The sequence below is a fragment of the Lissotriton helveticus genome, chromosome 1_1 (assembly GCF_964261635.1).
Source record: "Lissotriton helveticus chromosome 1_1, aLisHel1.1, whole genome shotgun sequence".
NCBI classification, from domain to species: domain Eukaryota; kingdom Metazoa; phylum Chordata; class Amphibia; order Caudata; family Salamandridae; genus Lissotriton; species Lissotriton helveticus.
Window position 1 is genome coordinate 37,897,922 of NC_136057.1, and position 22,906 is coordinate 37,920,827.

Sequence of the window (22,906 nt, forward strand, 5' to 3'; positions counted from 1 at the left end):
AATTGCCTGAGAGTGCGAGTGTTCAGGGTGGGCAGGCTGGGTATACAAACTAAGGTTCTGTGAAGCTTGAATGTTCAGATGTCAAATTAAAATAACATCTTTAATTACTGAGGGATTTTTAATTGCCCTGATCACTTTCCCAGGGTACCCTTCGGAGGGTAAGGGTTTGAGCAATTGGTGCATTTGACCAGGGCTTTAAACGGCCTGGTGGTAAGATGTGAAGGATTTGCACCAGAAGTGAAACCTTCCTCAGAATTATTATTATTTCTGTGTGTGGAAATCTAAGGTTCCCAGGTGACTCCCTATCACCAAGGACACAATGACAATTTGCTGGTGTTTTATTTATTTTTACCCACCACTGTTTTTAGGTCTTGTTTCAATTAACTCAAGAGAAGTAGACCAGAACCACAGTGCTCAGTACTGCTAAATAAATATCTATAGGGCACCAGATTTCTGCGACTTTTTGACCTTAAAACACTTCAAGTAAATGGGGTAATTGGGATTAGAGACGAATAAGACAGTGGTACATGGTGGGTTGTTAACTCCTATAAGAAGTGCAAGTTAATAGGTTGTAAACTGTTTGTGCTGTTCTCGGTGAGGTATGCACATTTTCGGACAATGAACTGTGTATGTCTAGCAGTATAAAAACCAGACACATGCTAGTGGTTACAAAAACAACTGAATCAATAGATATTAATTACCGGTTCGAATGTGCAGGTGAACATTTCTTCATACCAGTTTAGAATATGCATCTGCATCCAGTGCAAAAGGTTTTTAAGCCAAAACTGGCTCTGGCGCCCATTTTAAGTGAAAACCAGAGATGAGCGAGGGCACTACCCCCAAATGTAGCTCTGTAAAAGAAAGAGCAGAAGCAGCCTACAAGTTGAAGGAGAGCTGATGAAATATTGTATGAGCATGAATTCAGTCTGCAATTAGGTGGTTCTCCTTCCATTAAAGACTTGTAGTTTTATCAAAAATATTGAACGCCAAACTGACTGCAGACAGAGGGACTTGGCTTTGCCATACTGAAGTACCTTTTATGACCTTCTAGTGTCACATTAGGTGTACTACAGAATATCAAATTAAAAACATTATGCTAACACAGTATAGTGACAATATTGGCCATTGTTGAAATGAGATAAGAACTAATGTTTAAAAACTGAAAAAACAGACATTTGCCAGTTATCGTTCATTGAACTACCTATAACCTCCGCTACCCATCACAAACTGGTTATGATATCACATATTACATCATGACATGTTAAATGACATCACTGACTACATCACTAATGACATCGCAAATGACATCACTGATATCCAAGGATTGTGACAGTGCTCTATTGGCTTTGTGGATTTAAAGTAAATAAACAATCTAGACCTATGCCAATTTTTCCTTCACCAATCAAATGATAATGGACCTAACCTCTGGCAACATGTAAGACATATAACACATCTGTGAACTCACCACATTTGGTGGATGTTATCCTCTTTTTCATGTTATACACTCTTCTATTAAACAAAATGCCTCCATAGACGTTAACGTCGTGCTGTAAGATAGTAGTAGTGCGTTTAAATTGAAAATGTGAAAGTGCAAGATGGATAAGAGTGAATGAGAAAGGCTCACCTGCTGATAAGAATAACGAAACTGTCCATCTAAATGGAGTCCACAGGGTGATGGCAAACAAACAAACAATATTTGCAATTCAAAAAGGCCGAATGTTATCAAGTGCCTGTAAAAACTAAAGAACCACTAAGGGTGTGGTTCTTTAGTTTTTGCACTTTCACATTTTCAATTTAAATGCACTACTACTATCTTACAGCACTATGGTGGTATTTGACATCTTTTTTACATTAATCACAGTGCACGAAGCCATTTATAAACCTAGATACGATTTGTTTTGACTGTTTTTCACTTCCTGCATGCACAGAACACCATGTTTAATTTTTTGGCACATTGGGGCACCATCATTATCATGTTTCAATCGCAGTGTTGTCGAGATAAAACTCCTCCATGAGTTCATTACATAAGAGTGACTTTATTTGTTGTTTACAGATGTTCCCCTGACGAAGGGACCACGAGGTCCCGAAATGCATTGTGCTGATTCCCTACAAATCTGCTGAACGCTTTCAAAATAGATTTTATGTTCACAACATTTATTGTAAAGTGTTTTTTGCAAATTTTGAAAATATAGGTGGAGATTATATCCACTTAAAATGTGTATGAACTAATTACTTATATTTCAAGCTTATGTTTATGTGTTTTGTTTAATGCTACAAGGTTAATGCAACTACAAGTAAAGAAAATGTACTGGTCTATCTTTGCTTATCAAGGTTTCTTTTGATATAGTGCTTTAATAATCAAGGCATTTGTGCCATAGAAACAGTGCTACCCAACGCAGAGATTCGTCCCTGTTTTCACTATTGCCAGGGTATTTTGCCACAATGTCATTGATGATGTATTTGGCATTGCACACAATCTGGATATTCAGGGAATGGTAGCATTTTCGGTTCCTGAACACATATTCTGTAGCTGCTGGCAGGGTGATGACCATATGGGTCCCATCAATGCAGCCAATGACATGGGCGAAACGTGCAATTTGATAGAAGTCAAGTTTGGTTTCTTGTAATGCCTGTTGGGTGCTTGAGAAGTGTTGGACCTGGCCCTTTTTGGCAGGTTCACCCCGACACATTTTGCTTTTTCCCAGCCTGTTTCTGTAACCTGGTGTTTGTGATTTTAGGCCTCTGCGCACTTTTTCACTGTGGTACAGTGTAAAGTGCGTGTGCTCTCTGTGTATGTGTGGTGAGTGACCTGCCCTCCCATAGAAATGCATGGGGAATATGTGTGACCATGGCAGTTCCTGATGTGTGGGGAGTGCAGGGTCGAGTTTGGTATGTGCGAACTCGTGAGATTGAATGCTGCGTAATGATGTATGTGGCATGAATGTGTCTAGTGTGGATGTGCCACTTCTAGACATGGGTGTGCGTGTGTAGTGAGTCTGCTGGCATGTGATTGGCTGGAGCCTGGCTCGAGGAGTGTACCTGGGCCTGCTTGTGGATTGACTGTCTGGTTTGAGGGTGACAGGGGCTGGGGAGCCCCCAGGAGGTTGTCTGAGTCAGCCCTTGGTTGAATGACTGCATCTGCAACTAGGAAAGTGGGAGAAGATAGCACCTGGGAGTGAATAGGGCTGTGCCTGCCTGACACAATGCCGGCTCCACCTCCTGCTGGGCAGGTGTCGCCTCTGCCCCTCACACTGAAAGGAAGGAAGAAGCCAGGAAGCCCAAATGCTCCAGCAACACCCAGAACTGGTTTAGACTGAGCTCAGGGCCCACTTGCACAAAGACTTCAAAGACTTTTAGGGGTATAAGAGAAGGACCCCTGACAACAGATTTTCAGATTCTACAATCAAGAGGAACCTCTGCCAGAAGAAGGACTGCTGAAGAAACTGAGGAAGACTGCCCTTGCTGTGTGCTCTGGGGCTGACCTGTTTTGCTGTTCATCTGAAGGAGAGAAGAAGGGGACTTTGATGTGTGCTGTGACCCCTGCCTGCCTGACCAACAAGACTTTGCTATGTGCTGTGCCTTTAACAGAATCTCCAAGGGCCTGAGAAGAGCTGGCCTCCTGTCCTGGAACCCAGGGTCAAAAGGTTCCATAGAAACTAAAAGACGCTGTGAAGATCGTGCTGCAGTTTTCCTGGTGCGTGCATTTTCAACTGCTGGCCTGGGGCTGAGATCGGTGTGCTCATCTGCACGCATTCTACGAGGTCCGGAGGATCGTGGTGTCTCTCCTCGTGAGTTTTGCCCCAAAAGAGATCTTGTGGCTGTGAGGGCAGTCTATCGTGACCTGTGCCCCTGAAATCACTGTGCCACCGAGCATCGCTCTTGCCCAGGGCCTGAAAGCGCCCGATGACCTCGATGTCCCTTGCCGGGGCCGCGGAGACGGAGATCGAAGCCTCCGCGCTTCCATTGGCTGGAAGAAACGAGCCTCCTCAGTGAATGCCGCGCTGGGATTGGCCCAGTGCCGCCGCGTCATCATCGGAGCCGCGCCGTGAGTGGCTAAGGTCTCCGTGTCACCAGGGGCTCGTCCCGGGAGCCGCACTGCCATTGGCTGACTCCCGGGTATCTGCAAAGGCTCGTCTGTGGAGCCGCGACCTCATTGGTCCATCCCAGGGAAGCCTCGTCGGAAGACGCCGGAGCCGCAACGAAAGGAAGACCCGTCCTCGCCGAGGGAGCGGGACCGGATGAACAGGAGGGCGCCGCCCTCGCCGAAGAGCCGCACGGAGGAGTGTCGCCCCAGGAGCCGCCGCCGCACAGGGAAGCTGGTGAGTGCAGGCGCCTTGGCTCAGGGGCATTGCTTGTGTTCGAGTCCCCTGTGAGGTACTCCAACGGTGGCCGCATTCTTGCTGAGAGCCCCGAGAGGCTGAAGCTGCACCTTTGTTTTGCGAGTCTCGAGAGGCTCGTGGGGGCAATTTGTTTTGCGAGTCCCGAGAAGCTCGTGGGGGCAATTTGTTTGCGAGCCCAGAAAGGCTCTAGAGGGCACATATGTGTTTAGAGCCTCCAGGCTCCCACGACCACGGGGGCATTGTTGGCTAGAGAGCCTGTATGGCTCCAACATGTGGCGCAATTTGCTTGAAGGGCTACTGAGAGCCCATGCCGCAGTTTTGTTATTTCCCAGCTGCCCAGCAATTAGTGGGCAGCTGCCACGTTTAGGCCCCTGACTTTTGGACACAGGGCGTCCTAGCCCCAACAAGGCCAGTTGGCCTAGGGACTGCCACAGGTGGTGGCTTATGTAAGTTTTGCGCAATTGTGTTTTCCTGCACCTCTGAATGTGTTTTTATGCGAATGTGTTTTTATGCGTCATGTGCCTTGTTCTTACACCTCTGAATGTGTTGGTTATACATCATGTGTTTTTGCTGTGTGCTTACCTATGTGTGTTTAGACTAGTGAGAGATTGGCCAAATGTGAGTTATGCATTATGTGTCTTACCTACACCTCTGAATGTTTTTATGCCTCATGTGTTTTCCTGTGCTGCACCTCTGAATGTATTTTGATGCATCATGTGCCTTGTTCTTACACCGCTGAATGTTGTGATGCATCATGTGTAATGTGTTCTTACTTATACTCCTAAATGTATTTTTATTCTTAGGTGGTTGTGTTTTTCCTAGTATAGTTTATACTAGACAGGTTATGTGTCCATGCGTGATCTAGGCCTATGGTTATTAGTTTTGCGTAGTGTGTACCTACCTGTTACCAGTAGTTACTGGTTGTGTACTAAAGTGATTATTATTCTATGATCTACAACTTGCTATTTCTAATAGTATTTCTAGTTCTAAAAGTGCTGATTCCTGACAGTGGTCCAGGTGGCCCTGTCTTGTAAATAATCCCTTGTGAATATTGCCTGTGCCAATTGGCACAATGTACATGTGTGATTTCTATCTGATGTGTTTTGACAATACAGAAGTTATTTTTATATAACCTTGTGTGGAGTTCCTTTTGTGGTGTGCCTAGGATGTTGTTGCTGTTGTGTGCGTGCGCAAATGCTTTACACATTGCCTCTGGGAAAAGCCTGTCTGCTCGTGCCAAGCTACCAAGGGGGTGAGCAGGGGTTATCTTGGCGTGTGACTCCCTTGCCCTGACTAGAATGGTGGTTTCTGCCTGGCTTTGGCGTCAGCCTTAGCCAACCAGAAGTCCCAGTTCTAACAGGAAGTATATATGATGTGCTAGCCTGTTCAGCATTGCTTCCAAAAAGGCAAGAAAAAAGCGAGAAAGAGCACTCTGTGACACCCCACCAACCTCTGCTGTCACTCCTTGAAAACTCCCTGAGGCCAGAAGGTGCAGTGAGCACAATACCTGCACATGGGTGGGAATTGATTGTGTCCTGACTGTTGGGTGTTCCAAAAAGGGTTTCAGCTCATCCGTAAGGTCCAAGATGGTGTGTGGGTGCAGCCTGTACTTATCATGAATGTCCTCTTCAGTCTGCTGGAACAGCGTGATGCGCAGTCTGAATATACGCTCCTGTCTCAGTCTCCTCTGTGCAAGGGCACGGATACGCAGCCTCCTCGCTATCACATATAGTCCTGCCATTGTGGGAGATTCAGTTGCATTGTGGGCTGCTTTTTATACCTTCCACCTGGTTACCACCTGCATGCACTTGGTGGTAATAGCGATTTCTTAATTTGCGATTTTCCCAAATTCGCAATTTGCAAATTTTTCTTACATATCATTGCGATTTCTTAATTTGCGATATCAAGTTTGCGAATTTTGCAAACATTGAACATCGCAAATTTATATAATTAGCAGATTTCATGTTCTCGCAACGTTCTTATTTTGCAATGCGATTTGTGTCATACATACCTTTTTCCTATTTTTTAGTCGCAAATGCTGCTTTTTTGTGAATCGCAGCGCTTGTGACTAAAATAACGATTGATACAGCTGCCCCTGGTTCATCCCTAAAATGTAGCTCATTAATCATTACCCTCTTAACCTACTACTAAATAGTTTCCAAGTTTTCTTTGGCCTTGACCTCAGAGACAAAAAATGTTGTTTGCCCTTTGTACAACACCTTGAGCTTGGCCGGATTCTGCAGATATGCCGCAGCCTCTTTGCTCTGAAATTCTGGCATCAATTGACGAAGGTGCCAACGTTTAGACACCGTTGCTGCACAAAAGTCAGGTCTTACAAAGAAGCTGCAGCCTTTAGCCAAGGCTTTCTTATCTGGGCGAGCACGAACAAAGATATCTTCCCGGGCCAAAAAGTTATTAAAGCAAACTAGAATAGCGCGTGGAAGGATTTCTTCTGCCTGTCGAGGTTGTTTCTTTATGAACGGGAAGCGATGCGCCCTTTGGATTTCTTTTGCCCAGTCCCATGTTGTTAATTCGGGAAAAGCCTCCTGTAGCAGTTCGGCCACAAATTTCCGTGTATCAGAGCCCTCTTTCTCCTCTGGAACCCCCAAAAACCGCAAATTGTTACGACGGCTATGATTTTCCAATTCCATAAGTTTATGGCTGAGATCATCCCTGTGCGCCTTAACGTTCTTAATCACCTTCCTTACGGCATTTTTCACTTTACAACAAGTAGCCTGTGTTCGTAAATTCTCAGCCTTACTTTCTTCCCTGTGTTTCATCATAGTTTCATATATGGAGAAGTGTGGCTCAATGGTTAGAGCAGGCAAACCTTGATGCAGAGCTCTGGCCAAGGACCAGGGTTCGATTCCCGCCTTGGCGGGACTCTGGCTCATTAATTCCCCTGACTGGATATTCTCGCCACAGTGCCTGTTCTGATCATGGGTCCCACGCTGCAACTCTGGGCAATAGCTTGCTTAGTCTCCACAACGGCCCCAAAAGCGCTGGGATGCCTGGCTGCACCTGGGGGGTGCCTAGGAGTGGACATTTCCCACGAAAGCCAGGAAGGGTTCCTAAGCGGTATACGGACAGCGCCGGGACACCTCCGGTGGAGGTAGCTGTGCGCTTTACAAATTCCGACATTTACATTTTTATGGTTGCTAATGTTATCTTTTGTGAAATATTTCTGTCTGTGTCATTCCCATTTGAATCCAGAGGCTCTGTTACCCTTTCCTTACTCTTATCTTTAAGCTTGATGACAGAATCACATCCTCTCTTCATACGTTTCTTGACTGTCACGTTACTTGAATTCGGAGAGGTCAAACTTATCCTCAAGTCCTCCTGTGAAGAGCTTCCCTCACAAGAATCCACCCGGTCTCTGCTAACATTTGTGCTCTCGTCTGATGAGTAATCCGACATGGAATAAAAATGTTCTCCAACTTCTTGGCTTTTGCTCATTACCTGGCCGGCTACGTCAGACATCCCGTTTTCTAACTCAAACTTTTCCAGCCTGTTGTCATTACAGTTTGCCTGGGTCTGAGGCTGGGTCTGAACAGTTACTGGGATAGAAATTGCTTCTGTCGAGACTACATCTCCCATAACACATTTCTTCTTTATCTTTCTACCTTATCTTTTTTTAGTAGAGACCACTTTGTCGGACATGGATATAGTATTTCCGGACGGACTCGGATGGAGGGGGGCACAGTACCCCATATTATGCAGGGATTGTTGGTCCCTGGGCCTCATGTGTGGGGGGGGGGGGTTCAAGGGTGGATTGGCTTCCTCCTGAGGCGAAAAGCGGGGAGTAGGCCTGTTTGTTTGTTTTTAAATATTTGAGTGTCACTAATCTGCTGTATTTTATATTGCTTACTCTCCTGATTTGGGCACACTCTAGCTTCCAAAATCACCGCGCAGCGGAGTTTATCGCTGTCGCGGGATTAGGAAACTACCGCCAGCATCGACGCCCGCATAGGCCACGCCCCCCGCCCGAGAGGCCACGCCCCCCGCCCGACAGGCCACGCCCCCAACCTGCTCTATATCTGGCGCTGACTGCTAGCGTCCAGTTGATTGGCTTCCTCCTGAGGCGAAAAGCGGGGAGTAGGCCTGTTTGTTTGTTTTTAAATATTTGAGTGTCACTAATCTGCTGTATTTTATATTGCTTACTCTCCTGATTTGGGCACACCCTAGCTTCCAAAATCACCGCGCAGCGGAGTTTATCGCTGTCGCGGGATTAGGAAACTACCGCCAGCATCGACGCCCGCATAGGCCCCGCCCCCCGCCCGAGAGGCCACGCCCCCCGCCCGACAGGCCACGCCCCCAACCTGCTCTATATCTGGCGCTGACTGCTAGCGTCCAGTTGTTTGGCTTCCTCCTGAGGCGAAAAGCGGGGAGTAGGCCTGTTTGTTTGTTTTTAAATATTTGAGTGTCACTAATCTGCTGTATTTTATATTGCTTACTCTCCTGATTTGGGCACACCCTAGCTTCCAAAATCACCGCGCAGCGGAGTTTATCGCTGTCGCGGGATTAGGAAACTACCGCCAGCATCGACGCCCGCATAGGCCCCGCCCCCCGCCCAAGAGGCCACGCCCCCCGCCCGACAGGCCACGCCCCCAACCTGCTCTATATCTGGCGCTGACTGCTAGCGTCCAGTTGATTGGCTTCCTCCTGAGGCGAAAAGCGGGGAGTAGGCCTGTTTGTTTGTTTTTAAATATTTGAGTGTCACTAATCTGCTGTATTTTATATTGCTTACTCTCCTGATTTGGGCACACCCTAGCTTCCAAAATCACCGCGCAGCGGAGTTTATCGCTGTCGCGGGATTAGGAAACTACCGCCAGCATCGACGCCCGCATAGGCCCCGCCCCCCGCCCGAGAGGCCACGCCTCCAACTACCGTTTTCAGTTTCCCATAAATGTGTAACCCCCGTCCGCGCAGCGGACGGGCGCAGCGGGCGCGCCGACTGCGCGCCGAAGGCGCGCCTAAGGCGAGCCCGTCTGCGCCCGTCCGCGCCAGACCGGGCCACGGGACACAAAGCTCTGCCCTAACCACATCATACACTGCTGACCAGCTGCGCTCGCTTAATGCTGATTGGCAACTGAATCAAGCCACAAAGGCATACACCCATAAATTGGGTATTGCTACACCAGGCTCTATTATACACCCCCCTCCCCCCCCTATCACAACTACCTCTGCCCTTCTCCTTAATACTAGGTCGGCTGTTAAGCACCAGATCGAAATTTACGATCTCCTGGATTCAAACTCTCCTGACCTCTTGTTTCTCACGGAAACTTGGTACAAATCTGACTCCCTACCGTGCGTCCTAGCTGCCCTCCCTCCTGGATATTCTATACACCGTGCTGATCGGCCGGACAGCAGAGCAGGAGGCGGGGTAGCTTTGATTGCTCGCAAGGAATTCAACTTTTTAGACTCTTGCTACGCCCACTCTACCAGCTGCTGACTGCCTTGTGGTACGCTCTATTCACCTTAAGACACCGATCACGTGTGTTATAACGTACCGACCCCCTCAGTCGTCTCCTAACTTCCTCCTTGCTTTTCAGAACCTTCTAGCCACTTTGGTAATCAATAACGCCTCAGTTTTAGTCCTGGGCGATTTTAACTATTGGCCCACGGATCTCGCCGAAGACTCCCCTTCTAAAGATTTCACTCAAGCTCTTTCCAGTCTCAATTTCATCCAACATGTTCAAAGCCCCACTCACATCGGTGGCCACATCTTGGATCAGATATGGACGCTCAATATTCCTATCTCTCCTCCGATCCCCTCGCCCTGTCTTTGGTCGGATCATTTTCTCCTTGCTTTTTCCATGGACCTGAACCTTAAAACTCCCTCGTCCGCTCCCAAAATCACCTGGGCAAGGAACTGGAACAAAGTGGACATAATGTCTCTCTGCAATTCACTTACAGCTACCTGCCCTGATACCATGGAATTAGATCCTCGCTCTCAGATTGCTACCCTGGACCAATGGCTTATTTCTGCCTGCGATCCAGTGGCTCCTCTGAAGCGTATGGTTATAAATCGCTCCCATCAGGCCAATAAATGGTTCACTCTGGACCTCAAAGCCAAGAAATTGGAGGTTAGACAGGCCGAACGTGCCTGGCGCCGCACCTACTCACCCATTAGCCGGGAACACTTTGTCACGGTACTCAAGGATTACAAAACCTCCTTATTGACAGCTAAAACTGACTACTTCTCCGGACGCATTCTTGCGGCAGAATGTCAAGCCCGCGTGATTTTTTCCACTGTACACGAGCTAGCCGCTTCGGACAGAACCTCACCCAAAATTCCTCCCTCCCAGGCACTATGTGACTCTCTCAATGATTACTTCATCGACAAAATAACCCTCATCAAATCCAATATTCCCCCCCCTCCCACCTCTTTCATATCTCCCCAACCATCTGATAACCCTTGTACCATCACTTCCATTCCCCCACTTACAAGAGAGTCACTGCCCCCCCTACTTAATCGAGTCAAATCGGGCTCCCCGGCTGACATTGCCCCAGCACGCATTTTAAGCCAGCTTTTTCAGGCGGTCCCATCCCCTGTTCTGGCTCTCCTGAACAATTGCTTTGCTTATGGCTCGGTCCCGGCCTCGTTCAAGGCAGCTACTATTCTTCCAATACTGAAGAAACCCGGAGCGGACCCTTCCTCTCCTGCAAATTATCGCCCCATATCCCTCCTTCCCTACCTAGGAAAAATTGCAGAGTCCCATGCCACCCAGGTGCTTAGCTCCTTCATTGAAAGTACTAGCTATCTTGCACCCAGCCAGGCGGGCTTTCGCCCCCGGCACTCCACAGAGAAGGTAGTCATCTCAGTAATGGACCAACTCAGGGAGGGCCTAGATACTAACAACCCTCAAGCCCTGGTCCTTCTGGACTTATCGGCCGCCTTTGACACGGTAGACCATACCATCCTCTTGTCCCGTGTCAAGGCGGCGGGCATTGGTGGCCAAGCCCTTGCCTGGATAGGCTCTTTTCTGGAGGGACGCACACAGGCGGTCCACTTGGGTGAATTTTCTGCCTCACCTAGCAAAGTGAACTGTGGGGTTCCCCAGGGCTCTTCCCTCTCCCCCCTCCTGTTCAACTTATATATTTTTCCTCTTATTTCTGCACTCCAACAAATGGAGGTCACAGTCTATAATTATGCTGATGACCTCCAGCTTATTTTTAATTTTTCCTCTTCTTCATTTGCCCCGTCTAGCTTCCAGTCGGTCCTTCTGTTTATCCGCGGTTGGATGAATGCAAACCATCTAAAACTCAACCCGGATAAGACAGAACTGATCTTGACTGGGGGCAGCGGTAACCCTTGGTCACCCTCTTTTTGGCCTATCTCCTTTGGTCCCCCCCCAACCCCCTCTCTCTCGGTTAAAACCTTAGGGATTTGGCTCAATCCCCAGTTGACACTCCACACCCACATTAGCTCTGTTGTTTCTTCTTCCTTTTTCACTTTACGTATCATTAGGAAGGTTTCCCGCTTCTTTTCTCCCTCTGCTTTGAAACTGATTGTCATGGCCATGATTTTATCCAAAATCGATTATGGTAACATCATCTATAACGGCGCACCGGCCTATGCACTCCATCGTCTCCAGCTGGTGCAGAACCAGGCTGCCCGCCTGGTACATGGCCTACCAAAATTCCATCACTCCTCCCCTCTGCTCCTCGCCCTTCATTGACTCCCAATAAAGCAAAGAGCCCTCTTCAAACTTGGCTGCCTTAGCTTCCAGGCCAGGGCCCGCACCGCCCCTGCCTTCATTAATACAACCATCACCAGCTATCTCCCTGTCAGAGATTTGCGCTCCTCCTCTAAATCCCTCTTAGTTATTCCTCGATTCAGAAAGAAGCGCTCCGGCGGCCAGAAGTTCTCGGTGCTTGCCCCTATCTTTTGGAACTCCCTTCCACCCTCCATCAGATCCCTGTCCTCTTACACAGAATTCCGTAGTCATCTTAAAACTTTTCTGTTTCAACAAGCATTCAGTCTATAACTCTCCCCCCTCACTCATCTGAAATCCTATAGCGCCAAGAAACTGACTAGTGAACGTGCGCTTTACAAACATCTCAAAATTCAAATTCAAGGGTGGGGGGGATGGGGATCTCAGGAAGGGAGTTGGAGGGGGGGACGGGGGGAGGGGCTGTGGTGGTGGGAGGGTGAAAAGTCAGCATCAGAATGCAAGCAGTTTGTGAAGATTAAGATGAATAAGAGTCATGTTTATTTTGAAATTTTTGTAGTCTGGAGAGTGGAGGATGTATCATTTAAGGCTGTGAAGTTAGGGGTGAATTGTTATGATGGATAAGAATATCAAAATATGCACGTTGAATATATCTGGCTTGAATAATGTTAAAAAGCAACAAGTGTTGGCAAAAATCGTACAAATATTGCAAATCGATATACTATGTCTGCAAGAGACTCATGTACCATGGCTAAAAAGGGATATTTTTAAGAATTTGGGTATGCAATTGGTAGTTTGCTCTAGGCAAACCGGGGAAAAAAGAGGGGTTGCTATATTGATGAAACGTGGATTAGGTATTTGTAGTAATTCTGCTGCAGACAAATGGGGCAGCTGGGCAATAGGAATGGTAAAGATCGATCTCAGCACGTTTACTTTGTGTAATATTTATGGGCCAAATTCGGATGATGCGGAATTGTTCAACTTTATCAATGTGGAATTGGCCCAATGGCCGCAACCCGTGGTACTATGCGGAGATCTGAATATAAATATTCCTGCAGACTTAAATATTAGATCGAATCATAGGTATATAGGAAGAAAGACACTAATCGGAGAGGCAAGAATCCTGTGGACCCCCGACTGGTGGCCCTCCAGCCTGGGTCAGGCCCCTCTCCCGAAACAGGTAGTAAAAAATCTTGGGGTTCGTTTAGACCATGACCTTACCCTTTTCCATCATGCTAGCACCACGGCAGGGTCCTGCTTCCACATCATTAGCCTCCTGCGGAAAGTGTTCCCCCTTCTACCAGATAACACACGGAAGACCCTGGTCCAGGCCCTCGTTCTGAGTCGCCTGGACTACTGCAATGGCCTATTCCTAGCAGCCAATGAAGGAGTGCTCAATAAACTGCAGGTGGTGCAGAACACCGCGGCACGGCTGGTAACTAATACCCCCCCCAGAACACCGTCCCTCCCCCTCCTCAGGGCCCTTCACTGGCTTCCCATCCGGAAACGGGTGGAATTCAAGATCTGCTGTGTGATACACAAGAGTCTTCACAATCTGGGACCCCACTACCTGGCAGATAAATTTGGGTACCACCGTCCACCCCGCAATCTTAGGTCCAGTAACCAACTGTTACTTCAGGTTCCCAGACATTACAAGACCAGACAGGGAGGCCGCACCCTCTCCATCATGGGCCCACGTCTATGGAACAACCTCCCCCTCTCCCTTAGAGAATGCTCGAGTCACTCAGCTTTCAGGAAATGCCTAAAGACAGTACTGTTCTAGGTGGAGCTTGCTCGACCTGTTTACTTCACAGCTCCGCGCGGAGATACACCTTCGGGTGTGATGCCGGCGCGCTATAAACCCATAAATAAATAAATAAATAAATGTATGGTGCCCTACGGGGCTTAATGGTAGAACAAGGTCTTTTTGATGTATGGAATGTTTTATATTCTGAAAGTCCCGGATATACTTTTTTTCTGCCCCACACACTAAGTATGTCCGTTTAGATTATTTTCTTATTTCTTCTGTTTTGTTAACTAAGGCTAACATAGCCATACATCCAAAAGTGGTCTCTGATCACAATCCAGTGATTTTAGAATTAACCATGGAGACGGTCCAGAGGGCTCCCCCACGGACGTGGACTTTTGATAGGAAGCTATTGGGCGATGAGGACTATTGTCAATTAATGCTCAAACATATACATGAATTTTTTGATTTAAATAAAGGTACGGCTTCCCAGGAGGTAGTATGGGATACATTTAAATCTGTTGTCCGTGGGGAAACCCTTAGTTTCTCTAAATTCAAACACAAGAAATGGATAATTAAATGTCAACATGATTTTGCTGAGGTTGTCTTGAAAGAACATAATCTAGCTGATGTAATATCTCAGGGTGGAGATACAGAATTAATTCAAAAGGCTCAGCAAGACCTTACAATTACGAGGACTTTGGCCTATGCTATAATTGCAGAACAGATTGCGGAGAAATACACACAACACAAGGAAGAGGCTTATGAGTATAGTGAAAATACTGGGAGATTTCTGGCAAAGAGGCTGAGGGAGAAGGCCGTATATAACGACAAAGAAAAAATCATAGATATGAACGGGAGGATACAAGAGTTGAAACCAGGGATACTTTATGCATTTCATCAATTGTATCAATCACTATATAGCGAGTCGGAAGTGGGTAGGACTGGGGAGGAGGAGTCAGAATATCTTTGCCCTCTAGTAACCAATACAGAATACCATCAGGCAATTTTATCTACACTACCGGACTGGGTTGAAGTAGAAACTGCACTTCTGGGATTAGCACAGGGGAAAGCGATGGGTCCTGATAGTATCCCTTTAGAATTCTATAGGACGTTCGGGAACGCAATTCAGAAGGAATTGTTAGAAGTCTGCCAACAGGCTTTTCTCGGTCGGGCACCAGATTCATGGTCTCAGGCCACAATAGTTATTTTTAAAAAGAAAGGGAAGAATGCAATGGAAATGGGCTCATATCGGCCTATCTAATTATTGAATGCAGACAATAAGATCTACTCAAACATTCTTGCTAATAGGCTTAATGATTTGATTTCTGGACTAGTGTCACCCCGCCAACACGGGTTTATTCAACGCAGAGATACTACGGACCATATTCACAGAATAATATCTATCCTGGATTGGGCTCAGAGTAGTAATTTGTCGGAGTGGCCCTGTTGGATGCCGAAAAGGCATTCGACAGGGTCACACGGCAGTTTTTATGGGCAGTGTTGGCCTGGAAGGGGTTTACCTCTGAGTTTATAAAAGCAATACAAACGCTGTATAGTCATCCAACAGCGGTAATCCGGGTAGGGGGCGAGGTTTCTAAGCAGGTTGTGATAGCAAGGGGGACAAGACAAGGGTGTCCCTGCTCCCCGCTCTTGTTTGCGCTATATATTGACCCCTTTATTACTGCGATGGAGGCAGATAGCATCATTGACCCGGTTCAGATCAAAACACAATGTCATAAAGTATATGCCTATGCGGACGATATTGCCGTGGTTACTGCTAACATTGCAGAGGCGCTTCCTCGAATTATTCAGGCGGCCGAAGCCTTTGGGCTCTGTTCTGGGTATAAATTAAACATTGCAAGAACTCAGGTGATTCATTCACCTGTTGGCCGACCAGCGAATATTGTTTTTGATTCAGAGGTAACATACTTAGGCATAAAGATTACATCAAACGTTGAGGATATAGTTGCTAAAAATCTCGACCCGATTATTTCCTCATCTAATAAAACACTGCAAAGAATTAATAATCTTCATCTCTCCTTGTTTGGCCGTAGTAATGTTATTAAAATGCTTATTTTCCCGAAATTTTTATATGTTTTCCGGGCTATCCCTTTTTTAATACCTGCGGCCTTCTTTTCTCGCATAGAGAGAATGTGTTCAAGGTTCCTTTGGAGTTACCATCGCGCACGGCGTGCCATGAACAGATGTATTCTGCCCCGAGAAAGAGGAGGTTGGGGAATTCCTGATTTCCAATTATATCATTGGATCTCAATTTTTTACAACATATGGGGGTGTTACTGTTACCTATAGACCCAACTCCTGATTTTGCGGCTCCCTCAATTTATGAGATGCTCTTGGGGCAAGAATCTAAGCAGTTTATAAATCGCATTATCGAGCCCAGCTATTTAAAAAAAACTATGTTTAAGACGGTGCTAGCCGCATACGTAATATGGAGGAAAACAAAACAGAGGTTGGGCATCGGCCCGAATTTGAATATTTATACCCCGCTTCAGAATTGTACTCTGTTACCTACAATTTTTATTGACCCCGTTATGAAAAGATGGTACAGCTTGGGAATTTGCTCTCTAGGGGATTTATTTTTGGGATCACAATTTATTTCTTTTGAAAGTCTACAAAGTAAATATAACGTACCTCGAGGGGACTTTTTCAAATACTTGCAGCTGCGTAGCTATTGTGAGCAGAAAAAAAATCAAAAGGCAATTATTTTACAGAAAATCAAGATCATTGAGTTACTTAAGTCCAGATGTAAAATGCGCCCCCTTTATCATTTATTCTTGAATAAGGTTAAAGACGATCTAGAATTCCAGGAGACAAAATGGGTTAATAAACTCGGTATAGAAGGGGTCAATTTGACTAGAAGCATTGAAATTGCAATTAATGTATTGTTCAATGGCCCTCTGAAGAGCCAGCATTATATGGCAATCTTTGAGCTCTATTACACTCCGGGGAAACTGGCAAAATGGAATACTGGCCGGGGAACTAGCTGCAATCATTGTGGACAGTACGCTGCTGACGCTTCTCACATGTTTTTTAACTGCCCTAAACTTAGCAACTTTATAAGGGAAATTCAGACCTTTATCTCGGGCAGTCTGGGTATTTCAGTGCAGCTTACTGCGACAATGGTAATCTTTGGATGGCAAGGAAATGTGTTGTCGGCTGTCGAGGAGGGTTTGATATTTATATGTATGGCCTTGTATCGCTTGTGCATTACATCACAATGGCTAGATACTAATCCTCCAACCTTTGTCAATTGGCAAACCAGGCTGCTTTCGACATATCGTTTGGAGATGGCGCTCTATAGAACAAAGGGTATTCGGAAAAAAAGTCAAGGAAGCCAGTTATGGGAACCGATTGCTACCTGGTTAGGATCTTAGTATTAGCTAATGTGACTATTTGTATAAATACACAACAAGATCTAGTGACCGTATTAGTTTGAATGATTTAGGACTTTATATTTATATTTATATTTGTGTTGGCTGCTCTGTTCTGGTATGTTTACACACCTTTTTATTTATTGCAGTTGATGTATTTAAATTGTATTTTGTGTATTCTGTGTGCTGACAAAAAATTCAATAAAAAAAAAATAAAAAAAATACAAATGATACAGCTGCCCCTGAGTGCCTGAGTCCTGCGATGATGGCCGCAGCATTTTCCCTTCTGTTGTGGCCTGCCAATCAGATTGCTCCAGTACAGTTTTATGTTCTGCGGTACTCAAACGGTCGACAGGAATGAAAGCTCCTGCAGCCAATCAAAATTGATTTGTTTAGAATTTTCACATAATAAAAGTAGCACAGTACTCAACGGTCCAGATATCTTCATCTTTTTCTGAGGGTTAAACCTTTCTTTCCTAACCCAGGTTCTCTCTAAATGCTTGAATTCTGTTCAGCCATGTTTTTCTGTATCTGACAGCAAACTATCCCTTGAGAATTAAAATGGTAACACACATTTGCAGTTTACTGCAGATTTTGTCATACAGCACCAAAGTAATTTGGCTAGTTTGAGAATGTTTAGCAGGACCTGTTTTGATTTTCAGTCTGGCCCTGCATTGGACTAGTATGTGAATATGTTTGGAGGAGATACATCAACCCCTCACCTCTTTGAATATATGGCTCAATGATTTTTCCTGCTAGCGTGAAGGGTGTGCGTCAAGTTTTGTCTGGTTCCTCATAGACGCTTTCTGTATTTACGCCCCTACCAGGTCCCTCCGCTCTTCTACTGCCTTCCACCTACCAGTCCCACGCACAAAAACTTCCTCTTGGGGGGGGGACAGACGCTTCCTAGTAGCCACGGCCAGACTCTGGAACACCCTTCCCCTCTCCATCAAAATCAGCCCCACCCTCGTAATTTTTAGGAAACAACTTAAGACCTGGCTTTTTAATCAAAATACCTGGCTTTTTAATCAATAAGCCCTTCCCAGCGCTTCTTTGTCAGGAACCACAGTCCTATGCGCCGAGACACCCTTGGGTAGTTGTGCGCAATACAAATCACCCAAACATAAACATAAACATAGATATGGGCAGATACCTGTTTACTCTGCGACAGCCCAATTGCTGGACTAACTGTGGTTATATATGGTTTATATAGAAGAAGGTGTACATCATAACTTCACGATTGTTGGACTTATAGTGCATTGCAGGATAATAATTCTTTAATGTGTGCTAATTGGTCACACTTGACAGTATTAACAATGTGCAGCTTGGCAAGGTCACCCATGAGACACCTTCTATCGTTGAAGTCTGAAGACGTCCCCATGCTCAGCCAGAAAGGTTTTCAGGTTATGATGCCTCACAAGCCTCACCAGTTGATTAACAGTCCATGAGGACATAAGACTGACAGCGGTCACACAGAACACTAACTGTACCACACACAAAGTCGGGTCTCTGCCCGACTGCAGCGGGGGACGTTGACGATCAGTCGGGCATCCGCCCGACTGATCGTCAACGTCCCCCGCCGCAGCCACATTACCCCCCACCTGAAAGACCTGCACTGGCTCCCCGTCGACAAGAGGATCACCTTCAAGCTCCTCACCCAGGCACACAAAGCACTCCACAACGCCAGACCAGCCTACCTGAACAGCAGACTCAGCTTCTACACCCCCACCCACCAGCTGCGCTCTGCCAGCTTCGCCCTCGCCGCTGTCCCCTGCATCCAACGAACGACCTCCGGCGGCAGATCCTTCTCCTACTTCGCCGCCAAGACCTGGAACACCCTCCCTACCCATCTATGGCAAACCGAAGACCTACTCACCTTCAGAAGACTCCGCAAGACCTGGCTCTACGAGCAGCAGCGGCACCCCCTCCGTCCACAGACACGCCGTCGAGCTCTGGAACCTGCTCGACACCTCAGCCCCAGACGTCGCCTTCCTCACGGAAACCTGGATGAACGCCTCCTCAGCGCCCGACATCGCCATCGCCATCGCCATTCCGGACGGCTACAAGATCATCCGGAGGGACCGCGTCAACCAGACAGGAGGAGGCATCGCCATCATCCACAGGAACACCATCCGCATCACGACCGACACCGACGACACCCTCGCACCCGCCGAACACCTGCACTTCCAGATCCACGTCAACCCCAAGACCACCCTCAGAGGCACCCTCATCTACAGACCCCCGGGACCACGCACACAATTCAGCGAAGACATCGCCGACTTCATCAGCCCGCACGCCCTCCCCTCCGCTGACTACATCCTCCTCGGGGACCTCAACTTCCACCTGGAGAACAACAACGACCGCAACACCACCACCCTGCTGGACAACCTCGCCAACCTCGGACTCAAGCAGCTGGTGACCACCCCCACCCACTACGCCGGACACACGCTCGACCCCGTCTTCTCCTCCAGCAAGGACATCGCCTTCAGCCACGCCACCGGACTCCACTGGACCAACCACAGCTGCGTCCACTTCAGCTTCAGGAGGACCACGGTCCACCATCACCAGCAACAGGTTCCCCGCAGAAGCTGGAACAAGATCACTGCAGACCAGCTCGCTACCTCACTGAGCAAGAACCCTCCCACCAGCACAACGAACCCCAGCCAAGCGGCCACCAACCTCACGAAATGGATCAGCGACTGCGCAGACGACCTCGCCCCTCTGAAGACCCCGCCGAGCAGACCCGGCAGCAAGAAAGCACCATGGTTTAACGACGAACTCAAGAGCTCCAAGAAGAACTGCAGAGCACTTGAGAAAACCTGGCGCAGAGACCCAACACCGGACAACATGACTGCCCTCAAGCTCGCCACCCGAAAACACCACCAACTTATCCACGCCACCAAGAAAACCGCATTCAAGGAACGACTAGACAACAACGCACACAACAGCAAAGAACTCTTCAACATCGTGAAAGAGCTCTCCAACCCCAACGCCGGAAACAACGACATCACCCCTTCGCAAGACCTCTGCAACTCCCTCGCCTCCTACTTCCACAACAAGATCGCGGACATACACAACAGCTTCAGCACTCAACCGACGCACGCCACGACCGTACCACCGCCCCCCACAACCACCCTCCGCGCCTGGACCCCGATCAGCACCAAAGACACCGTCAACACGATGAACTCTATCCACTCCGGATCTCCGACAGACCCTGCCCTCACCACGTCTTCAACAAGGCCGACGCTGTCATCGCACCCCACCTGCGGGACATCATCAACACCTCCTTCATCACCGCTACCTTCCCGGAGAGCTGGAAGCACGCCAAACTCAGTGCCCTACTTAAGAAGCCCTCAGCCGACCCCACCGACCTCAAGAACTACCGCCCCATCTAGCTGCTCCCGTTTCCGGCAAAAGTCATCGAGAAGACCGTCAACAAGCAACTGGCCGCCTTCCTCGAGACGAACGGCTCCCTCGACCTCTCGCAGTCTGGCTTCCTGGCCAACCACAGCACCGAGACCGCCCTGATCGCAGCTACCGATGACATCCGAGCCCTGCTCGACAACGGAGAAACAGCGGCCCTCATCCTCCTGGACCTCTCCGCGGCCTTCGACACTGTCTGTCACCGTACCCTAGTACAGCGCCTCAGCAACGTCGGAATCCAGGAGAAGGCACTGGAGTGGATCATCTCCTTCCTCGCCGGAAGGACACAGAGAGTCCGCCTCCCCCCGTTCAGATCGGAGGCCACCGAAGTCATCTGCGGCGTCCCTCAAGGCTCCTCGCTCAGCCCAACACTCTTCAACGTCTACATGAGCCCCCTCGCAGCCATCGCACGCCAGCACAACCTCAACATCATCTCCTACGCCGACGACACCCAGCTGATCCTCTCCCTCACCAACGACCCCGCCACCGCCAGAGCCAACCTACACGAAGGGATGACAGACGTTGCCAAGTGGATGATGAACAGTCGCCTGAAACTGAACTCGGACAAGACGGAAGTCCTCATCCTGGGATCTTCACCCTCCGCCTGGGACGACTCCTGGTGGCCCCCCGCCCTGGGCAGCGCACCCAAACCCACAGACCACGCATGCAACCTGGGCTTCATCCTGGACTCCTCCCTCTCCATGACCAGACAAGTCAACGCCGTCTCCTCGTCGTGCTTCAACACCCTGCGCATGCTACGTAAGATCTTCCGATGGATCCCCACCGAGACCAGGAAGACGGTCACCCAGGCCCTCGTCACCAGCCGTCTGGACTACGGCAACTCCCTCTACGCCGGAACCACCGCCAAACTCCAGAAGAGACTCCAGCGGATCCAGAACACCTCAGCACGACTCATCCTGGACATCCCCCGCCGCAGCCACATCTCCGGACACCTGAGAGACCTGCACTGGCTCCCGGTCAACAAGAGAATCACCTTCCGGCTCCTCACCCACGCACACAAAGCCCTACACAACCAAGGCCCAGGATACCTCAACAGCCGCCTCAACTTCTACGCTCCCAAACGCCAGCTTCGATCGACCAGCCACGCCCTCACCGCCGTCCCTCGCATCCGAAGAGCCACCACAGGGGGAAGGTCCTTCTCCTACCTGGCCGCCAAGACTTGGAACTCCCTTCTGACCCACCTACACCTGACCCAAGACCACCTCGCCTTCAGGAAGCAACTCAAGACCTGGCTGTTCGAGCAGTAGCGGACCCCCCCAGCGCCTTGAGACCCTCCGGGTGAGTAGTGCGCTATATAAATGCTTTGATTGATTGATTGATTGATTGACCCCCTCCCCTCAGCACCTTGAGACCCTCACGGGTAAGTAGCGCGCTTTACAAGTACTCTGATTGATTGATTGATTGATTGATTGATTGATTGATTAAAAGGTTTCCTTAAGCACCTTGATAAAGCGCTCCGGTAGAATGAAATGAGAATAAAGGTGGCGAATGTCGCTTAACACCTCACTCTAGTACGGGGTCTCACCCTTTCAGTTGTTTAAGAGGAGGGTTCCCAGCTGTGAGTTTATTCCAGGGTGGGTGATTGAAACAGGAGAAAAGTGGATGATCAGGTTGGTAATGTGGATGGGTGGAGAGAGAGAGAGTGTGAGAAGAGCTAGCGGAGGAAAAGTCTTGATGGTGCGAGGAAAGCCGTGAAGGAGACTTCAGTACAGGCGAGGGACTGGATAAAAAGCAAATTACCATGCAAAGAAGGGAAGCCTTTTAAATTCAGCCAATCATTCAAGGTACCAAATTGTTTAAAAATACAGTAAAAGCAAGTGATCACAGGATATGGAACTTAACAGGGTAGCCAAGTTCTGCCCTGTGGCTAAGGATTCAGGTAGCTCATCATTGGATCCTATGAGTGAGGCTTAACATTGGCTCCTAGCAGGCTCCATTAGGGAACCAAAATGTGAGGAAGCTTGTGTGTCTAAGACTATGTTTGAAAAAAGTCTTGTGCATGTTTTTTATTCATGTGATCATAAGGTTGTTTTTGGTGAAACAGCACATCATTTATTGCCTTATCGCCATGTTTTTTTGCTTGTATATACTTAGCTTGTTTTTATTTTTTAATATGTTGTGGGTTTACATTGGCTCAGGGAAGTGATGTGGTGTTCTGTATCCAGGAGATGATGTGAGGGTCTGAAACCTGACATCAGCATGACCTGGAATGTAAGGGGCTTTGGGATGTGGGCGTAATGAGACAGTTTGTGGAGTCTGGACAAGGTGGACCTGCCTCTGGCAGTGCATGTAGTTGGGACATTG